This window comes from Lutra lutra, chromosome 5, assembly GCF_902655055.1.
Source record: "Lutra lutra chromosome 5, mLutLut1.2, whole genome shotgun sequence".
Lineage (NCBI taxonomy): Eukaryota > Metazoa > Chordata > Mammalia > Carnivora > Mustelidae > Lutra > Lutra lutra.
The window spans coordinates 57,592,166-57,608,601 of NC_062282.1; the positions used below are offsets into that span (position 1 = coordinate 57,592,166).

Consider the following 16,436-nt stretch of genomic DNA (forward strand, 5'->3'; position numbering starts at 1 on the left):
CTCTCCATCTACTTGTGATCTCTCTCTGTCAAATAAATAAATAAAATCTTTAAAAAAAAATTCCATAAAAATAAAAACAATTCCATTAAAAAATGGGCAAAAGATCACAATAGACATTTCTTTAAAGAATATGAAATGTAATTTGGGGCACTCACTTTAAAAAACAGTTTGCCTTGAGGTGCCTGGGTGGCTCAGTTGGTTAAGCGACTGCCCTCGACTCAGGTCATGATCCTGAAGTCCCAGGATCGAGTTCTGCATTGGGTTCCCTGATCAGCAGGGAGTCTGCTTCTCCCTCTCCCCTCTCATGCTCGCTCTCTCTCAAATAAAGAAAAATCTAAAAAAAAAAAAAAAAAAAAAAGAACAGTTTGCCAGTTCCTCAAAAAAATTAAACATTGGAGTTATTGTATGACCCAAGGTATCCTGTAGTCAAAAAAGTGAAAATGTACCTCTACACAAAACCTGTATGTAAATGTACAAAGCTGGTATATGCATGTTCATCGCAGCATTACTTATAATAGGCAAAGTGTGTAAACAACCCAGATATCCATCAAGTGATGGATGGATGAATAAAATGTGGTATATCCATTCAGTGGAATACTATACAGAAATAAAAAATAAAATATTGATACATGCCACCACACAGTGAACCTGGAAAATACTTTGGTAAATGAAAAATAAGCCAGTCACAAAAGACCATATATCATATGATTACATATAGATTTACCAGACATGTAATAATGAAGGAAAACTAGACATAAAGCCTCTGTGTTTTCTTCAGTTTTGTCAATAACAAGTCAATTTTTCAATTCCCATAAGATACCATGAATAATAATTATTAACATTACCAAAGGGGGGAAAAAGTCATTCCAATTTGGGCAATTTCTCTGAAGTTTTCAGAGAAATTTCCTCTGAAAAAAATTTTTTTTTCCATTGAAGGAGAGAGTTCAGTGATTTGAGGCAAAACATCAATATTACTGGATGTTACATGAAAAATAATTTGTCTGACAGTAAAAAGGATGCTAAGTTCATTCATTTATTTAAGCACAACTATGTATTGAACCCCTACAATGTGTCAAGTGCTACTTAAGGCCAAGGGTCTTTAATAGTGAATAAGCTTCTGTAAAAACAGATGCTAAACAAGTAAAAAAATTAATAAAGTGCTTGCAGATGGTGATAACTGCTATGAAGAAAATCAAAGAGGGTAATGGGATGGCAGGCATCTGAATGAGGACTAAATGAGGGAAAAAAAGTCTGCAAAATCCAAGGAAAGAGAGTTTCAAGCACGTGTAAAAGCAAAAAGTGAGCCGATAAAGAGTGAGTTTGATGTCACTGGGAGCAGAGGAGAGTCTGTGCATCTGCCCTGTGGTGATTCCCTTAGAATGGGAGGAGGTCAGAGGAATAGGCAAGGCTAGACCATCCCAGGTCTTGTATGACCACCAAAGAGTCTGGAGTTTATTCGAAGTACAATTGCAGGTCATTAGAGGGTTTGACATTGGAGGGTGGGACAGTGTCAGGAGCAGATCGAGTTTTTAAAATTCTATTGACGTGTAGGAAGAAAGTGGAGGCAGGTAGCCAGGTAGAGACTCTTGGGGCAAAGGTCAATGGTATAGTGGGCTAAGATGGCAGCCCTGGAGATGGTGAAAATTGCTCAGATACAAGTTACTTAAGACATTTCTTTTTCTGCTTGATTTTCTTCTTGTGGGATGTGAGAATATTGAGCATTTTGTTTAGAGTTTCAAAGTGAATTTCTGACTGATTATCTGGCCTTGCCAAAATGAAAGGTGCACAATGGCCTCTGACTATTTTTCTGGGCAGCTCTAGCCACCTCTGCCTCAATACTTAGGGTGTAATCAATAAACATAACAGAGGCTATTCATTCCACGAGGATGGATTCCAACAAAAGGGCTCTATTCACACTGGTAATAGACAGACTTTACTTGTTCCATCACATTATGTATTATGTCTAGCATCCTCAGTAACCTACCTACTTTACTGCTCAATGATGATGAAATGCTCGGTTGGCGTAAGAATAATTCTAAAGCTGGGCTGTTTACACTTCTGGTGGGCACGACACCGTCCTTCCAATTGAGGCTGAAACACTGTCAGTACAACAGGACAGAGATCCGCACGTGTTAAAGATTTTGAAATTTGGTTCTTGCTGAGGTTTGGGTTGGGTTTTAAAGTTGTTCTCTAAAAAAGAATGCTTTCCGTTGAACCTTTTAATATACGCTAACAAGTATAGTGAATTTCAGTGGGCGCGTGCTACTGACAATGCTTCAAAAAGGTGGTTTTTTGTCTTATCTTTTGTCCAGTCTCTTCTACTGTGAAGAGACCATCTACCCTTTCTTAAATCTGGATTCATGAGGCCAATGGCAGCGTAGATACCTAAAAGCAATAAAAAGTTAAAATTCATTAACTAGAACTTTGTAGTAGAAGGCTGGCGCTGTGAGTTTATTTTAGCGCAATTACATATGATTTATTCTCCATCATTTATTGACTTATTCATCCAGCAAATGATTATTGACTGCTTACTGCTATGTTATACAATGTCAGGCAAAGAAGGCTAATTAATAATAATGGCTAGCTTTTGTTGAGTAGATACAGTGCTTCATATATTTTATCTCACTTTTTAAAAATAAGAAAAGTGAGATACAGAGAGCTTAAAGAGTAAGTCCAAGATGGTATGTAATAGATCTGGAAATTGAACAGCCCTTGCTTGGCCCTGGTAAGATATTCAGGCTGCCGAAAGATGGCAAACATTCTGTCCTCAAGAAGTTTGCATGCTAGTAAGGGAAATAAGACCTTTATACAGAATAGTTCATGGTTAATTCAAATACAGAAACAAGTACAAAGAGTCATAGGTATGGAAAGAAAAAAGTCCCTTCCTCCCAAAAGCAGTGGTTTTTACCTTTGGCTGCAGGTTGTAATCACCCGAGGATTTAAAAAAGATACTGATGCCTTGGCCCCAACCCCAGAGAGCCTCACTTAATCGACCTGGCATGTGCTTGTGCAGCTGAATTTTTTTAAAAGTTCCCCAGGCGATTCTAATGGGCATCCAATTTGAAAACCCTGGGCTGGGGCACCTGGGTGGCTCAGTGGGTTAAAGCCTCTGCCTTCAGCTCAGGTCATGATCCTAGGGTCCTGGGATCAAGCCCCGCATCCGGCTCTCTGCTCAGCAGGGAGCCTGCTTCCCCTCCTCTCTCTCTCTGCCTGCCTCTCTGTTTACTTGTGAGCTCCCTCTCTGTCAAATAAATAAATAAAATCTTAAAAAAAAAAAAAGAAAGAAAGAAAAGAAAACCCTGGGTTACAGAGACTAGAAGAAATGTTAGGAAGGGGAGGGGTTCAGAGTTGATGTTTGAGAATAAGTAACTATTTTCAAAGTCAGAAATTTCAGGGGTACTGATGGGAGTGGATGACTGTGTTTGACATGGAACGTGTCCTTGTTACGCAAAATGTGGGCCTGGGACTGGCAGCATTGGCACCACCTTGAAATTTGCTAGAAAATGTGGAATCTTGTGTTTTCCCAGACTCCGTGAATCAGAATACACATCCCCGGTGATGTGTATGTACATTATCGTTTGAGAAGCACTGGCATAGAAAAAAAGGGGGGAGGGAACCATAGAGCATATTTGGTGACTGGCAAATGGTCCCAGGAGTCAATGGCAGAGTAGAGAGTATGGCACATTTGGTGGGTAGGTGTGACGAAGTAGAGGCCAAATTACCAGGTGCTTTGAGTGTTACAACAAGCAGTTAAAATTTGTTCTGTAGATGGCCAGAGGTTGAAAATGGTTTAGGATAATTAATCTGGTGATGATTTGCAGGGCAAGTTAGGAAGAGGGAGAAGCCAGAAATGTGGAGGTACTCTGAGAGGGCTCCATATGAATTCTCAATTCACAAATACACAAAGAGTGAAACTCAGACCAGGGTGCAATTCAGTAGGCAAGTTCTTATCTTCAAAACACATTGTTTTACTTTGAGGAATTCTTATCTCCTCCGGCAGCCTGACTTTGGAGCTACGTTATGTATTTGAATAGAGATATAGGCTACATCTCACTCTGAGTGGCAACCAGTGTGTGTAGAACATCTTTGTTATTTCTTTCATAATGCACTTCTCTCCCCCCGCCTCCCCCCCGCCGTATTAGAAGACTATAGAGGAGAAAGAACAGGATTCTCATGGCACAAGAAAGACAAGTATGTTTGTCCAGCAGCAATATGATAACTGTTGTACCATCAATTTTCTATGTGATCATGAAACAGGTTTTATTGTGGTTGATAAACTATTCAGACTGAGGGTTCCTAAGAATTCTTTAGATATTACACCAGTTGAAAGTACTTAATCCCGAATCTCTATTCAATGATTTTTTTTTATTTGATGATTATGAGTTTCTTTAGGATCAGTAGCAACTACAGTGCCTAAGTATCACCAGTAAACGGATCAGTGATCATTTTTTTACATATAAATGAGCTAATTTGTATGTAATTTGTGGTTTCCCAAGTGCTGGGCGCATGCATTGACATTATACTCATTTAATCTAAGAAAACTTTTCATTATTAGTATCTAATATATTGCTTGTGTGTAGTAGGTTCATTTGTTAAAGGAACAAATGCAGACTTCACATGAAACAGTACTATATTATGAACAGACTTTTAAAAAATCAACTTTATATAATTTATGTAAAATAAACTGCAAACTTTTAAAGTCTATAAACTTTTTAAATGGAAAATAACGGGAGAAACTGAATAATCAAATGCATTACAAGTATCTTTGAATTTATCTGTTAATAGTAAATATAAGCATATACTACTGAAATGATCTATGGTGGTTAACTCTTTGTGTATTCATATTTTTCAGTTCAAGCTTGCAGGTGGAAATTTCCAAAATGTGTCCAGGTCTTAAAACTTGACACTGCAGGGGTGCCTGAGTGGTTCAGTGGGTTAAGCCTCTGCCTTCAGCTCGGGTGATGATTTCAGGGTCCTGGGATTGAGCCCCGAATTGGGCTCTCTGCTCCGCAGGGAGCCTGCTTCCCCCTCTCTCTCTGCCTGCCTCTCTGCCTACTTGTGCTCTCTCTCTCTCTCTGTCAAATAAATAAAATCTTTAAAAAACAAAACAAAACAGAATCGCCAGTGTGTAAACCTGGCGATTCACAGACCTGTACCCCTGGGGATAAAAATATATTATATGTTTATAAAAAATAAAATTAAAACAAAACAAAACAACTTGACACTGCAATTTCTATACACTGCCACTAGATGGTGGGGTTTGCCTTAATCATGATCACATGATCTCAGCCTCTGTTCTCTTAAAATAGATGACAGGAACTGAGAGTCAAACCATGAATACCCAAGTCTCTTTTCACTTGTGGAAAACAGACTAACTAATGGATTGCTTTATTGTTGGCATGTATTTCCAGTATAAATAAGAATATAACCTGGACCTAAATAAACCCTGAAGTAACATCCTAGTGAGGTATTACAGAAGTTAGATAATTAGTATGATAGCAGAAATCACATAGTAATTTCATAGAATTACATGGAATTGTTATGTTTAAGAGGTGGTAAAGAAGCACTAAGACACCATACCGAATTCTTCCTGGTGGAGTGTAGGAATAATTTAGAATAATGTTTTTCTATTATGCCAAGTCTTGAAGGATAAGTAGTTCTCTCAATGTGGAGAAGAAAGAGAATATTGAAAAGGCTTGAAATAAGACATGCCAAGGTACAGAGCATGGTTTATTTTTTAAAAAGGGTCTTTGTGATCAAACTTTGGGGCCCATGGTTGGGAAGTGGGGGAAGATAGTACTTGACAGTAGATTAAAAATAGATGGTCAAGGGCAACGTATGCCCTGTTTGGTTTAATCCTCATTATTCATGCAATAAGGAGCAACTGAAAGTTTTTAAGAAACAGACGGTATGATAAAATGTATCAAATAAAGAGATTTTAAGATGTACATTCATGGATACAGTTTTGTCTTATCGGGAAGAAACATATCTCTTAAGGATATGGTTGTGAGGAAATGTTCCTCACAAGAATTTTCCAGCAATCTCCTACTTCTTCCCCCCCAAACACCCTCTGCTAGTTTATCAAATCAGTTGGTGCTGCAGTCTTACCATTTGCCTTAACATTCGGGGAATGGAGTGGCACAGGATTCCTGTTAGAGCCGCTATCCTGTTTGTTCCTCACTACTTTCTCTCTAGCTAAAATGTGGACTGGAAAATATTATTGGCTTTCTCCCTTGGTTCTCTCTCTCTCTTTTTTTTTTTTTTTCCAGTGACCAGTGGCTGTGCCCTGTGCTGTTAGAGCTCTATATAAATGTTTGCAACCCATTTGATAGGAGGTTGGGGTAGGAATGGGATAATTACATTTCCTAATCTAAATCCTTTAATGGCTACTTTGTTTATTACATGTCCTTGCCTTGACTGTTTGATCTTTTTCATAAAATGGAAGTGAGAGCAGTGTGCCCTCTGTCTGGTCTGTTCTAAGAATAGGTGGTCTGCTCATATGGAGTGTTAAATGCTGCCTAAGTCTGGGTACCCTGGGATAAAGGCTACTTCTCTGTTTTTCCATAGAAACTGCTTTTTGGACCTGGCTCCTCTCTCTACTTGGCTTGCCAGAGGACCAAAGGCTCACTGATAATACTAATCCTCTCTGACAATTAGTTGGCAACCTTTCCTATTAGAATATCTTTGAAGTGTTCCTGCTTGTGAGTGGGGGGTGGAATTTGGGCTGGCAGGAAAGGACACGGGCCTTCTAATCTCAGAAATACTCTTCTAGCTCCCTTATTTCTAAACTTCATTGCTCTGAGGAAGGCATTCTGCCCCTCTAAGTCACTATAACATTATCACATGGAACTTCCAAGAGCTTTTGGAAGCTCACAGTGGAGGCTGTCTCTTTACCAGAGAAATACAGTCTGGAAAATGTAGTGGGTACTGCATTCTTGTGATAGCTCCCTCCTCACAGGTTTCTGGGCAAAGCACTGGCCTGCCCTTAACCTGTTACTTCTCTGAGCATGTTTGTTGATGGCTATGAACTGTTCAAAGGCTTTGAGGAAGGAAAAGAAAGAAAAATAGAAGGCTGAATCCCAACCCATTCACTGTCTCATATTTGAGCTAGTGCACTGTGTACTGTGCCTCTCAGAACATGGAGTGTGTGAGGGGACCACAGCAGCGAAGGTTCCCGAGGCCTCTTGAAAGCACGTACAAATGAGAGCAGCTTCTGAACCTTTTTGCTGCTCCTTAACAGAATTGCACACTGTAAGAAAGATCTTTCTTGATATCGCTGCCATCCCTGTGCTCCTTCCTCCCTCTTCCCGACCCCACCATTAACAGCTTATTTTAAGCACCATCTTTTCTGCTGGAGAGGGCTGACTCTGAAACCACCTCCAGACCACTAGTAACACTTAGGTACTGATCCATGCCCTTGCCATGGGTCAGTTCCTTTGCCATTCACAACAACCCTGACAAGTTTTAGTCACCATTTCTTTGAGGAAAAACGGAGGCGTAAGGAGATCCCATAACTTGCCTGATGAAGTCACTGAGCCTGCGGATGGAGAGACTCACGTGATCTCTTCTACATTCCTCCCTTGTCTCTGTGACTTTGGCATCCTTGTATCTCCTATATGAGAAGAATTTTTGCTTATTTTTTAAAATTATACCAGCATTAATGAGATCCCTGCAGCAAGGATGACAATAAATTTGTGCATACCTGTCTTACTGGAATCTAGTCCCTGTACCAGATATCTGTTCTCAGAATAAGCCTGCCCATTTCAGAGACTACACATCTTGTTTATCTCATTGACATTTTTTATTTATTATTTATTTGACAGACAGAGATCACAAGTAGGCAGAGAGGCAGGCAGAGAGAGAGAGAGAGGAGGAAGCAGGCTCCCTGCAGAGCAGAGCCCAATGTGGGGCTCGATCCCAGGACCCTGGGATCATGACCTGAGCCGAAGGCAGAGGCTTTAACCCACTGAGCCACCCAGGCGCCCCTCTCATTGACATTTTTGTCACTGTGGAGGACACAGCTGAATCATACAGTGAGTTTCAATGGTATCACCTTGCTCCTTCTACCATTTTTGGCAATCTGGAGCCTGCTACTTGGGAATATTTTGGCATGGCTTTCAGCAAGCCAGGGTATATAAGAAAGAAGAGGAGAAAGAGAAGGAGAAAGAGATAATACTTAGTATTATTTTTTTTTTAATGCAGCACCTACTATATTCTGGACATTGTTATTTGCTTTCCATGCATGGTCACAAATAATGCTCACAATAAATCTAGGAGAGAATTTTTGCCCCTACTTTATAAATGTAATGATTGAGGTCCAGAGATGTTAAATAATAAGGACCAAGGTTACACAGCTTAGTCAGGGGCTGTGATGATCTAAAGCTATCATCTGAAGCCCTTGCTCTTTCATTCTATCAAGAAGCTTTTAAAGAAATAATATGACAGTTGCTTTTAGCCAAAGGGAAATTGGAGGTTCATGACCCAGGACTTCATTCTCACAACGGTGCCATGCCATTTGATGGTAATGAGGATTTTAGGGGCCTGGGTCTGTGGTGATCCTGTGAGTATTAAATTTAGATCTTCACTTTGGAAATGAAGCTAAATCACCCTTGCTATGTGAATCGGTTTAACCAATAGGCCATGTTGGCTCATTTACTTTCTATGTATTTATCTATTACTGGGTCATCAGACACGTAAGCGTAAGATTTAGCTGGGATTTCTCTCCCTTCCTTCCTCTTGTTTTCCTCTTCTTGCTCTTTTCTCCCTTTCCTTGCTCCCAGCATCATGGCCAAGTGTTGGGTGTGTCACTTACAAGCTGTCTAATGACCTTGGCTGGTAACTTCACCTTTTTAGACCTCCGACTCTTTATAAAATATTTATAACAATAGTCCCTCAAACAGTTGTTTGGAGGAGAAAATGAGTTAACATATGCAAAGTACTTTAACAGTGCCTAGAATATAGTAAGCCCTTAGTAAAAGTCAGTGTTATTCCTGAAACAAATAGGTGTCAGTCTAGACCTGGTGTGAGACGCTTGGGGTTCTTTGCTAGGAAGCAAATGGAATCTCCCTGGTAAAAGATATCACTAATTTTCTTTCTTTTCTCTCTTTTTTTTTCTCTTCTTTCTTTCTTTCTTCTTTTTCTTTTTATCACGAATTTTCATCACGATGCCCTTCTCTTGTATGATTATATTTCACGTATAATTTTAAAATTTGTTTTCAGGGGCTATGTTTCTTATCCCAAGCTCACTGGTATCCCATCTCTCTCTTTTCTCTGAGAATATTCAGCACCATGTCTCTGGGAGGGTATGTGGGCTTGTGAGCAACCTGTGGGAGAAACAAGCCTGGTAACGTGGAAATCTGAGGTACCTTGGAAAAATAACAATTATGTAGCCCTCACCAAATGCTTTTCACCTCAAAAGTGCTTTGAAAACATTAACTAATTAATTAATCAAAAAGAATTTCTACCAATCAGCAAAACTGCTCCTTACAATGTTTTAAGCCTCTTGAAAGGTATTATTTATTCGATGATGTTTTCTCTTTAGTCTTAAAAGAATCATCAGTTTCTCTTTTTTTAGAGACATTGCAGGAGATTTTATAGAATCTCTGCACACCTCTCTCACTGTGCATCCCAGAAAGCATGAGCATGTGAACATACACACACAGACACAAAATGTTCTTTTAGGATGATGCCCCTTGACATGAAACACATTAAAATATTATATAAGATTCTTTAATCTTCTGTGCCTACAAGCTTTTTACTGACCTGCCAGCAAAGTCAAGACTACAATTCTTGTTGAGTGTCAAGTATCAATGTCACCTGTTATATCCATCTATTCTCCTGTCTCTTTTCCTGACCTGGGATCCCAGCTAAAAGCTGCAACTTTATTGCCATATCCTCAGAGCCTAGCTATTCTCAGAGCCTCCCCAACATCAGCCTTATTCTCTAGCCCACAAAATGTAACTTAATCTCTGTGACATAGCAGGAGAGTAATAATAATAATCTTATGTTCATTAATTCAACAAATATTGAACATCCGACATTCATTTGTTTATATATTCCAATAGCATACACTCTTTCAGTACAAGTCTTTGTATGAATCATGGTGATGGATTCAAAGATGATCTAGACAGGGTTATTGCATTCAAGGAGTTTATTGTCCAGCAGGAAAAAGAAGGCAAGAACATAAATAATTTTAATATAACGGGGACACGATGTACACCTACAGTGGGGTTCCTTTAGAGAGAGAGGAGGAGATTTCTGGCTGGGGCATTCAGGGAAGAATTTGGGGAGGAAGTGACACCTGATTGGGTTACTGAAAGAGGAATTGGCTTGTGAAAATGATGAAGGAGGAGGTATTGTCCCAGATAGAGAGAGTGAAAAAAGGAGGGAAATCATGAGTGAAGGAAAATATGATTGTATGAGAATTACTGATTTTTGTCTAGAGCCAAGGTTGGGGAGAAGGTTAGAGAGCATAATCTAGGATACAAGGATTGGCTGTGTTTGGAAAAATGCATGGCATATGAAGCACTCTGTTATGTCCCCATCAGTAAGAGCCATCACTGGTCAGTCTTAGCATTCAGAATCATGGAGATCCTGTGGATGTGGATGTGGCCTCCAAATCCCTCTTGAGACCCCTCTCCAGGCAGTAACTATTAATCAAATGCATCAAAATGCATTCATTCAGGAGAAGAAAAACGCATGCCACTTCTGAACCACAACCTGGAAAGCCTGAAAACTCTAGGCTTTATTTTTCGGGCATCAGGCAGTAATCAAGCATATTCAGAGTCAATATCATTAATAATATTTGATCATCTACAGTATTATAATCTGAAGATGCTTAGAAGGTCTGAGTATGGTATTTGGAGACCTACCAGTACATTAAATTAAGCCTTTCAAATACTTTATGTAAAATTTACATTTCATTTCCTTTTTTATTTTCTAGCTCTTTTCTAATAAGAGCAGTTTGCCTCTTCTTTGCTGATTCTGTATGGGCTCGTAAATTCAGACCTGTTAGAATATGACATAAAACTAAAGTACATAGGCTCTGAGGAACTGTATGAGGGGTTTTCAGAATTCAAATTCAGATGCTTTTCCATCTATGTGAGCTGCTCAGACATCATTTCTTCTTATCTGACTGATTTCTGGAAAGGTGAATGATTATCGCACAAGATACAATCTCCACCCTTCAGTTGTAGAACCAAGATGGTCATTCCTTACATTTGTCTATACAAGATCCTATGTAGAAATGTACATGCTGACACATGTGTGAACTATTCAGCACCAGATTAATTCAGGGGGGTTGAGATCACATTCTGAAGGGTCTTTCCTGGCCTCTCTTAAAAGCAGAAAATCATAGCTTCTACTGAATCTCCAAAAGGATATTGACATATACTGGAAACAAACGTGGCAAACTACAGTGATTTTTAAAAGCTCAGTTTGTCTCTACTTCTACATTTCCCCTCTTTGGGAAAGTAAACTCTCCCAGTATATACCCTGTAAAGGATTCTGGGAAATCGAAGAGAACAATCTGGGAAATGACTGACAATCTGGGAAATGACTGACAAATAAGTTGCAGAGCTACTTCAGAGTGAAGGGAAGAAGGCTTATCAAGGGAAACTCAGAAGCCTTAGTTCCAATGACACTCATTTGAATTGGTCCCTCCCACTCCGCTCCACATGCATCACTTTTCCAATTTGCAGAATAAACTAAACAATGTTCCTTTAGAAAGGCTATCTTAAATGAGTTTAATTTTCTAGGAGGATAGCAGTATTAATACACATGAAGTGCTTTGACAAGTGCAAATCAGCTACCACCCTACCCCCGCCACATCCCACATCTAGCTCCACCTGCAAAGGAATGTCAGAAGTTCAAGGCAATAGAATGTAGGGTTAGCCACACAGGTCTGGGCATCAGACAGATTTGGACTTGCACCCCAATTCTCTTATTCCCTGCTTGTATCACTTGGCCGTTAAGTGGTTGGCTCTTTCAGACCTTCTGTTTCTGCATCTATAAAATGGGAATCATGACTGTACCTTTCTCAGACAGTTGCTATGGGCACAGACAGTGGCAATCTCTAGGAACGCATTCAACATTTGAATTCTTAGGGGACTTCTCAAAACGCTTTAAAGTTCATGTCCTGGGGGCATAACAGAACATCCACCAGCGTTCCAAGTTTTCAACACCGTTTTCCTTGAAGATTGCCCTCCATGACTTTCTTAATGGGTTATTCTCATCATGAGTTAAGGATTCTGCTGCTCTCATGAGAAAAATCAACCTAATGTATAGGTAGGGAGGGGTTATCAAGAATCCCAGAGAGCATTCTGCCTTCTGAGACATTCGCTAGGGAATAAATTCATTCTTGGGTGAAGGAAAGAGGGGAAAACAGTTAACCTCTTAGCAACCTGTCACCCATTTTATTCATCAGATTTTGGTATAGGGCAAGTTAATAGCCAAACAAATGTAGGAGACAAATCCATAGTCAAGGGCTGGTGTGTAGTTACTGGGGTTGGTACATATGTCCAACATATGTCAAGGGCTGGTACATATGTCCATAGCTGCCAGGTATGTAAATAGATCGGTACCATTTGTGGATTTGTGTGTGTGTGTGTGTGTGTGTGTGGTCTAGAGAGAGTACAGAGCAGGGAGATGAATACTAGAGACATGGTACAAAATACAGAGAATTGAGGTATTTTTTTCCCTACCTAAGCCTCTCATTCTTCTAGACTATTGAGAATTCTTACAGGCTGGGAATCTCTGCAAAGGGCTACTCACTGGTATTCCACTTTGAGGAAATACTCCAAAATAGAAAGATAGTTAACAAAAGCTTCCTGTATGTAATCAAAGCCTCCCCTTGTCACTGAGCATGCCTGGTAGTCTGCAAGCAGAACGATACAAAAATGCAGTTTTTACTTTCCTGTGGTGTGTAGGCACTGCTGCTGCTGAAAATTAGCAGGGAGGCGGTGAAGCACTGGGTTCAAGAGGAGGGCTGAAAGGCAGGGGAACAGGGAGGGGCCTGAACAAAGGTGAAACCCAATCCAGAGGACCAGTAACAGGTGGGAAGGGTGGTGCATTGAGACTTGCTTGGTTCACTGCAGCAGCTGCTCTCTGAGTGAGGGTCCCTCTGCTCCCTGCCCCTCCCACCCCCACCCCCACCCCCAGCCAGAAACCTCTGAAAATCTTGGATATTCTTTTCTGCCACTCAGGACGTTCTGTATTACAAGTTTGTAGTGAGGGAGGCCTGGGTTCAAAATCTCATTCTGCATAATGACACTTGTCTGTGACCTTGATGAAGTAACTTTCAGTCTCTGAATCTCAGATTCCTTATAAGATTTAACGAGAGGGAAAAAGCACAGCAGTGTCTCTCCCTCTTTATAGACCCAGTTAAATCTTCAGGCACTATAGCATGCTTAAGCTGTGAATCCCACAGTGACCAGCCCTATCCTAATTTCCCCTGAAATTCTAAACCCAGACCAAGGCTAAAATCCCAGTTCTGTGACATCCTAGCTATGAGATATTGGGTAACTTGCTTGTAGAAGAGAGAGGGAGTTTACTGACAGCCTGGTACTATTGAATAAAATGTAAAATAAAAATAGATATATCACTTTATCTGGGGAGGTTACAGTCCAGTGGATTTGTTTTTGTTCGGGAGCCTCAGTTTCCTTATCTGTAATATGGGAAATAACAATACTTGGCCAGAATAATTGTTGTTAAAGTTAAAATGAGAAAAGCTCTGAGCAAGGTGCCTGACATATGGTGGGTGCTCATAGTAGATTGCTAAATCCTATTGTGTGCTTTTTCTGTATTTTTTTTTTACAATATTGAATTGTCTCTATTTCCCCTCATGGCATCCCTAGCAATCTGTCTACTTTATTTCCCATGAGCTGCTTTCTTGTAGTCTAAGGGGCTGCTAGATACCACTGGATAAGCAGTGGAACCTGAAGGCTAGTCATATGGACTTTAGTACTAGACAGACCTGTGTTGGAGTCCTTCTCTGCCTCTTATCCAGATGTGTGACCTTGGGCAAGCTACTTAACCTCTGTCCATCTCATTTTACTCATCCGTTAAATGGAAAGAAAACAGTTTCCTATCCTAGGAATCATTATTCCTATTCCAAGAGGTATGGGGGGGGGGATGGGGCATGGACACGTACTTGTGTGCATTTGTATACGAAAGAAGGAGATGGATCAAGAGCAATATCTAACAGACACTATGATAGTAATGGAAAACTAAAATAGACAAATTCTTGTCCTCTTGGAGTTTATAATCTAGAGGGTTGTGTGCATTGAGAAGACATACACTACTGAAATCGTAGCACAAATGGCAAATTGGTACCTACATCATCTTTTTAAAATTAAGAGTTGAATGATGCTGTGAAAATCTATAGTAAGGGGGATTTGACTCAACCAGAGAGATCACAGATGGCTTCCCTGAAGAAGTGATACTGGACTAGGTAGCTGAAGGACAAGGAGGAGTTTGCTAGAGGAACATGGGAAGATTTCTTCCTAGTGAGCGGTCACTCCGCATCATTAGCATATGCTAGACTTGAAACTCCGATTACTGGCGTACATCTTTGTCATCTTCTGTCACCTCTAAGACAGTGATTTGGAAGAAGTAAATGCTTAGTAAATATAAATATTTGTTGAATGAGTGAATGTTAGTAGGAAATCAATACGTGTTTGTTGAGTGAAATAAAAAGTAACTGCTACACTCTCATCTCAGGGCTTTATTTGGATTGCTGTTAAGGAAGGCACATAATTTAGTAAAAACAACATGCACCTTGAAGTCAAACTATGCCCCCTCATTCAGACCCTGTCACCTTGGGGAAATAACAGGACATCTCTGTTTCTCTCTCCTCATGTGTAAAATGAGAATAAGCATAGCTTCTTTACAAGGGGATTTTCAAGATTCTATGGGTAAGTACACAGCACCTAATGAAAGGGTGACCTGGGGTACGTAGTCAAGAGGTGAGTATTGTTAATATTATTAGTGCTGGACAATGGCAAATTGTGGGCATGCAGCTTTTCTAAGATTGGTAGGTTGCTGAAGACAGGCCAGGTACAGCTGGAAGACCAGACAGAGGCTGTTACCATCCAAACATCCAGCCGACCTTTCTCTTGCTGGAAATGCCTAGAGTTCATCAGTGCACTGCCTTCTGTCTCCAAGTGTCTGAGTCAGAGTGCCCGGTTTGGATTCCCCGATCCACTGGCAATAACTGACTGACAGTAAAATATACTGAGACCTCGGTTTCCTCCTAGGGTTGCTTATACGGTACTTGGAAAGGATATAATCCGGTATTTCCTGTGCATTACTTAGCACAGAGTCTGCACAGGATAGGTAACCAGTATGCGTTAGCTGTTACTGTAACTATTGCCAGGCCCTCTGGATTTTCTCTCAACTACCCTGAAACTGAATGAACGTTTCCTGGGCAGGTAATTACTTCCTTTTGGAATTCCCTTTATGAAAGGAAGGAAAGCAACTCCTTTCGAGGTCTGGACGCCTAGCTTCCAGGCGCCACACCCTCTCGGGCAGACAGGTTCAGGGCCACTGAGTAGTCCAGGTGAGGCAGGTTAGCAGGTACTAAAAGCTCTGGAACCTCAGCTTTTCCCTCTTGAAGCCACCGAACTCTGCTCTGCCCCTCTTGGCGTTCCTAACCCTGGAAGGCGTGTTCTGGGTTCCAGCCTTGCACTGGGCATGCTCACGAGTCAGGGCAGGCTTGGGTCCGCCGCAGGACGCGCCGGCTTGCTATTTTCCTCTGTGTGCAGGGACCCGGGTGCAGCTGCGGTGCGTCAGGTTTCACAAAGCTGAATCCTCGGTGCGTGCAGGCAGGGAACCGAGCCACTCCTGGCCAACCCCAGAGCGGAACTGAACTCTGCACCGCGGGGGGTTTGCGCACTCAGTGTCTGGTCTTGGAAACGCCCGGCTGGGGTTCTCTCTGCAGACAAAGGGGTGCACGTGCCCCTAACGCCCCTATCTCGCAGGCGTGAACCCCTCCCCGGTTCTATGCTCCGCAGCCCCAGCAGCTACAGCCCCAGCGCCACCACCCAGCCCCGGCGGCCGCGGCCTGTGCGCGCACTCGGGGCCCGGGGATTGGCTCTCACTCCCGATTCGGGGCTGCGCTGGCTGGCTGGCGGGCGGTGAGCGGCGCTCCGTGTGTGTGTTTGTATGTGTTGGGGCGGGGGCGGGGGGGGAAGATGCGCGCGCGCGTGCGTGTGTGCATGTGTGTGTGCGCGCGTGTGTCTCTGTGGCGCGCGGGCGGGCGCGTGTGTGCGCGCGAGGATTCGCGTGCAGGAGCCACTGGGTGTGCGTGCGTGTGTTATGGGTTTGATTCCAGAGCAGGTTGCACATTGGTCCTGGGTGGCTCGCAGGCTCAGATCGTGCTTGGGCGTCCTCCTCCTAATCGTTTCCGAAGTAGCAGCACCAGCAGCACCAGCAGCAGC

General features: G+C 41.7%; 1 protein-coding gene across 1 annotated transcript in view; it reads left to right on the forward strand.

Moving 5' to 3' along the window:
• TENM2 (teneurin transmembrane protein 2) overlaps positions 1 to 16,436 on the forward strand; it is a 1,307,492-nt gene that overhangs the window by 62,397 nt on the left and 1,228,659 nt on the right. The window lies entirely within an intron of this gene.